The sequence below is a fragment of the Bubalus kerabau genome, chromosome 6, assembly GCF_029407905.1.
Source record: "Bubalus kerabau isolate K-KA32 ecotype Philippines breed swamp buffalo chromosome 6, PCC_UOA_SB_1v2, whole genome shotgun sequence".
Taxonomy (NCBI): Eukaryota; Metazoa; Chordata; class Mammalia; order Artiodactyla; family Bovidae; genus Bubalus; species Bubalus kerabau.
The window spans coordinates 31,396,810-31,402,809 of NC_073629.1; the positions used below are offsets into that span (position 1 = coordinate 31,396,810).

The window sequence follows — 6,000 nt, forward strand, 5'->3', positions numbered from 1 at the left end:
GGCATAAGGTAGGGGTGCACCTTCATTCTTTTGCATATAGATATTCAGTTGTCCCAGAACCACGTGTTGAAGAGACTTTTCTTTTCCCATTGAATGGTCAGAAAAAAATAAATTTGCCATAGATTTATAAGTTTATTTCTGACTTTTAATTCTATTCTCTTGTCTATATATCTATCCTTATGCCAATACCACAATGTTTTGATCTCTGTAGCTTTGTAATAAGTTTTATAATAAGGAAATGTGAGTCCGCTAACTTTGTTCTTCTTAAATATTTTAAATATTCAGGGTCCTGTGCAATTCCATATGTATTTTCCACGTTTGCAAAAAGGGCTATTGGGATTTTAATCAGAATTGCATTGAATCTGTAGAGCAAGCTGGGTAGTATTGCCATCTTAACAATATTGTCTTCCAATACACGAACATGGATGTCTTTCCACTTTATTTAGGTATTCTTTAGTATCTTTCAGCAATATTTAATAGTTTTTAGCGTGCAAGTCTTTCACTTTTGTGTAGTAAGGAATCTGACCTCATCGAAAGGGAGGTCTGGCCTCTGCCCCAGCTCCAGGGAGATGACCTCCACACCCCTGCAATTTCCCAAGAGACAGGAGTATAATTCATAGTGGAGTCCCTCAGACCAACTTTAATAGTTTTATGCTAATAAGTGTCTCAGGGTGGGCCCCTTCATAGGTCAGGCTAATGAAATGACTCAGGGTACAGCTGACAACGTTAGAAAAGCCAACAATGTGACTAGAAGGTTAGGACTGAGTGTCACAAGATAACAGCCCAAACTTCAGGGAAGCAGGTGGATAGAGATTTTAGTTCAATCACATGGACAATAATTCTCCCCAAGTAAAGAAGCCTCATCAAGCACTGGACACCATTGAGCATTCCTGACTGGCAATATTCTCAGAGCACTTCACACGCCATATATGAGAGGAGACAACTCCACTCAGGACCACCTGGAGAGGACAACCAGAACTTCCAGTGTGGACCCCTCCCAGATGCTGCCCTACTACTGCCTCAATTCAATGTATCCATTCTCTGTAATCAATGTGACTGTGTATATAATAGCTTTCAGTGTGTTCTGCCAATCTTTGTAGCAAATTATTGAGTCTAAGCAAGGTTATGAGAATACTTGAATTTGTGGCCAGATGGTCTGAAGTCAGGGCGGCCCTGGAGACTCCCAACCTTGCAGATGGTATCTGAAATAGGGCGATGTTTCTTCCAACAGTAGAGTTGCCTAAACTGTTTACAACCTCCTTAGTTAAATCTATCCCTAAGTGTTTTAACTAAAGAGGTTGCAAAGAGTTTAGGCAACTCCCTAGGTGTTTTGGGGCTTCCCTGAGGACTCCGATGGTAAAGAATCTGCCTGCAATGCAGGAAGCCAGGGTTTGATTCTTGGGTCGAGAAGATCCCCTGGAGAAAAGACTGGCAACCCACTCCAGTACTCTTGCCTGGAGAATTCCATGGAGAGAGGAGCCTGGCGGGCTACAGCCTATGGGGTTGCAAAGAGTTGGACATGACTGAGATTCTTTTGGATGCTGTTGTAAATGAAATTATTCCTTAATTTCCTATTTATTCATGTTTTAAAAATACTTATTGAGCACTTGCTGTATACAAGCCTCTGTTCCAAGTGCTTCACAACCCTAATTTTATTCTCCTAGCAACCTTAAGGTACTTTGTTGAAAACTAGGTAGTCTGCCTCCTGAGTCTGTATTCTGAACTCACCATACTGTTGCTTCATGAGCCTTTGAGAAGTTTCCTGGGAACCTCTTATCTACCTCTTCACACTGTCATTGTGTAGTTCAGACCCTTATAAATTCAACACTGAGCCAGAGCTTCCCACTGTCTTCCTAATTCATCTGTCTACCACCTACCCCGAATGCTGCCGCCACTCTAACAACTCTGAAGCATTGCTGATCTAAGTCCTGGCCATTCCAGTGACATGAAATGCCTTCCTTCTCTGCATTTATGAACATAAAAAACAATTACTGCTCATAAGCTGTACTTGACCATAGATTCTGCAGTGTCTTCTACTAGCATTGAATTCTTACTGAAAACTTTGCTGTGAACAGAGGCAAAGGAGATGAGGGGAGGGCACAAAGCCTGACCCCACAAACTCCACTTCTCAATCTCAGATTATTTATTTGCAGAACAAACTATAACGTCTCCTCTCAACAGTTGTTGTAGGAATTAATTGGAAAGGCAATGCCAAAGAATGCTCAAACTACCACACAATTGCACTCATCTCACACGCTAGTAAAGTAATGCTCAAAATTCTCCAAGGCAGGCGTCAGCAATATGTGAACCGTGAACTTCCTGATGTTCAAGCTGGTTTTAGAAAAGGCAGAGGAACCAGAGATCAAATTGCCAACATCTGCCGGATCATGGAAAAAGCAAGAGAGTTCCAGAAAAACATCTATTTCTGCTTTATTGACTATGCCAAAGCCTTTGACTGTGTGGATCACAATAAACTGTGGAAAATTATGAAAGAGATGGGACTACCAGACCACCTGACCTGCCTCTTGAGAAATCTGTATGCAGGTCAGGAAGCAACAGTTAAAACTGGACATGGAACAACAGACTGGTTCCATATAGGAAAAGGAGTTCGTCAAGGCTGTATATTGTCACCCTGCTTATTTAACATATATGCAGAGTACATCATGAGAAACGCTGGACTGGAAGGAACACAAGCTGGAATCAAGATTGCGGGGAGAAATATCAATAACCTCAGATATGCAGATGACACCACCCTTAGGGCAGAAAGTGAAGAGGAACTAAAAGCCTCTTGATGAAAGTGAAAGTGGAGAGTGAAAAAGTCGCCTTAAAGCTCAACATTCAGAAAACAAAGATCATGCATCTGGTCCCATCACTTCATGGGAAATAGATGGGGAAACAGTGGAAACAGTGTCAGACTTTATTTTTTTGGGTTCCAAAATCACTGCAGATGGTGATTCCAGCCATGAGATTAAAAGACGCTTACTCCTTGGAAGGAAAGTTATGACCAACCTAGACAGCACATTCAAAAGCAGAGACATTACTTTGCCAACAAAGGTTCGTCTGGTCAAGGTTATGGTTTTTCCTGTGGTCATGTATGGATGTGAGAGTTGGACTGTGAAGAAAGCTGAGTGCCGAAGAATCGATGCTTTTGAACTGTGGTGTTGGAGAAGACTCTTGAGAGTCCCTTGGACTGCAAGGAGATCCAACCAGTCCATTCTGAAGGAGATCAGCCCTGGGTGTTCTTTGGAAGGAATGATGCTAAAGCTGATACTCCAGTACTTTGGCCACCTCATGCGAAGAGTTGACTCATTGGAAAAGACTCTGATGCTGGGAGGGATTGGGGGCAGGAGGAGAAGGGAACGGCAGAGGATGAGATGGCTGGATGGCATCACTGACTCGATGGACGTGAGTCTGGGTGAACTCCGGGAGTTGGTGATGGACAGGGAGGCCTGGCGTGCTGTGATTCATAGGGTCGCAAAGAGGCGGACACGACTGAGCGACTGAACTGAACTGAACTGAGAGAGAGACAGAGAGACAGAGAGAGGAGCAGTAGGACAGGTCCTGGCATGAGCAAATGCTCAGCAAATGTAGGCTGATTTGTATCTCAGCAGTCACGAAGAATTTCTAAATTCTTCGACGACAAGGGCCTTCGACATACTTTTTTGGTATTTCTTAAATAAAAATTATGTAACTTTTAACAGATACACTTTGGTATCTGGACTTGCTTAAGAACCAAGGCTCTTATGAGAAAATCGGCCTCTGAAGTCTGAATTCAAAGGTTGGCCACTACTAGGTCAGTGACTTCTGTAAAGTTACTCAGCTTCTCTCTGAGCCTCGGATTCTTTATCTGTCAACTGTCAACAGAACCTACTTCACAGGGTCATGAAGGTTCACGTGAAGTGCTTAGTAATATAATCAACACCACCACCCCCCCACCCTGAAACTGCCAACCATAATTACATCATGTCCTAAATACTGTGTCCACAGAAATTTGGCCTCTGCATTACTCCATGTTTCTTACACACACACACCCACCCCTACCCTTCTGGACCAATCTTGCCACCCTCTGACTTGCTCTTCTTTCCCGACCTCCATGTACCTACCATCCCTCAAAGACCATTAAAATCTAAATGAGGTCGCCAATATTACTGTTGCCATTTTAAAGAGCGGAAACAGGCCCTGAGGGTTTTGAGTGACTTCCCTGAGGTCACTGAACACCAGTGGCCAGGTCACAGCCCACCTCCTAACCTCTGGCCCTCGGCCTCTTCTGCGGTCCAAGGTACACCGGCATCCATTCAAACTCCGCCGGGTCCCCCACTTCCATCAGTCCCCCGCTCCTCCCCGCACCATCGCCCCTCAAACCTGAATCAGGGCCCTGGGGGCACGCCCCATCCGTCCTTGGCGGCTTTCTCCTTTTCTCCTCCAGAGACTCAGGGAGAGGCGGACACTGGCGTCACGCAAGTGTGCCGGTGGGACCTGGAGGTGGCGGAGGAACACCTGGAGGGGCCGGAGCCGACGCCCCGCGGCCGAGAGGGCGCCACAGTGCAGTTAGCGCCTGTGGGGAGGGGGGAGGGGGGTGGCCCGGAGGGCCGACTCCGCCCACTGCGTGCCAGCTCCGGCCCGGCGGCGGGGTATAAGGCGGCGGCACCCACCGGTTCCACCGCTGCGAACCGGTGCGTGCGGAACTCTGGAGAACTCCGGCTGCGTGCGGAGCGCGTGGTGCAGAGGTGAGCTCTGCCCAGCGCCATCCGGGTCTGTCCCGCCCACGCACACGCACACGCACACGCGGCGCCGGGAGCCGCGGACTTCGGTTAGTTGGGTGATGGTTGGCTGCAAGCCGGGAGCCCTGGCGGCTTGGGCTGGGCGGGAGGGAGCCTTGGGGAGCGGACAGCTTGGTCTCTGGGGACGGGGATGGGGGCGGTCCGCCAGGGGCTTAGTTGGTGGCAGCGCCTGTGAATCACCGAGAGGCTGGTGTCCTGGCTACCCGCTAGGGGAGAGTGATCCGGGGTGGTGATCTGGGGGAAATCGTTTCATCCCCCGTGGGGATGCTTTGGCAGGAAGAGTAGAGTGACCTAGGGTGTAAAATCTGATAGGGTTGGTTAATCTCTTGCCTGCAGCATCTCTGAGTGGGGTTGTGCCTCAGCTAGGGGTGGGTGGGCAGGAGTTGTTTTTCTTCTGGCGTGGCGTGCCCTGCCACCTGTAACGTTCTAATCCTTAAACTCTTCTAGTTAGTTCAGTTGCTCAGTCGTGTCCGACTCTGATGACATTACCTTGTTGGCATGGCTTAGTGACTGCAGCCATGAAATTAAAAGACGCTTACTCCTTGGAAGGAAAGTTATGACCAACCTAGATAGCATATTCAAAAGCAGAGACATTACTTTGCCAATAAAGGTCCATCTAGTCAAGGCTATGGTTTTTCCTGTGGTCATGTATGGATGTGAGAGTTGGACTGTGAAGAAGGCTGAGCGCCAAAGAATTGATGCTTTTGAACTGTGGTGTTGGAGAAGATTCTTGAGAGTCCCTTGGACTGCAAGGAGATCCAACCAGTCCATTCTGAAGGAGATCAGCCCTGGGATTTCTTTGGAAGGAATGATGCTAAAGCTGAAACCCCAGTACTTTGGCCACCTCATGCAAAGAGTTGACTCATTGGAAAAGACTCTGATGCTGGGAGGGATTGGGGGCAGGAGGAGAAGGGGATGACAGAAGATGAGATGGCTGGATGGCATCACTGACTTGATGGACGTGAGTCTGGGTGAACTCCGGGAGTTGGTGATGGACAGGGAGGCCTGGCGTGCTGTGATTCATGGGGTCACAAAGAGTTGGACACGACTGAGCGACTGAACTGAACTGATGGGAATCTTAGTGGCTCAGTCGATAAAGAATCCGCTTGCAGTGCAGGAGACCCGGGTTTACTACCTGGGTGGGGAAGATTCCCATGGAGAAGGAAATGGCTACCCACTCCAATATTCCTGCCTGGAGAAATCCCATGGACAGAGGAGC

General features: G+C 47.7%; 1 pseudogene; it reads right to left on the reverse strand.

The window, feature by feature from the left end:
* The window catches only part of LOC129656093 (60S ribosomal protein L22-like 1), a 42,483-nt pseudogene extending 37,945 nt beyond the window's left edge, over positions 1–4,538 (reverse strand).
* Between the last annotated feature and the right edge of the window lie 1,462 nt (positions 4,539–6,000).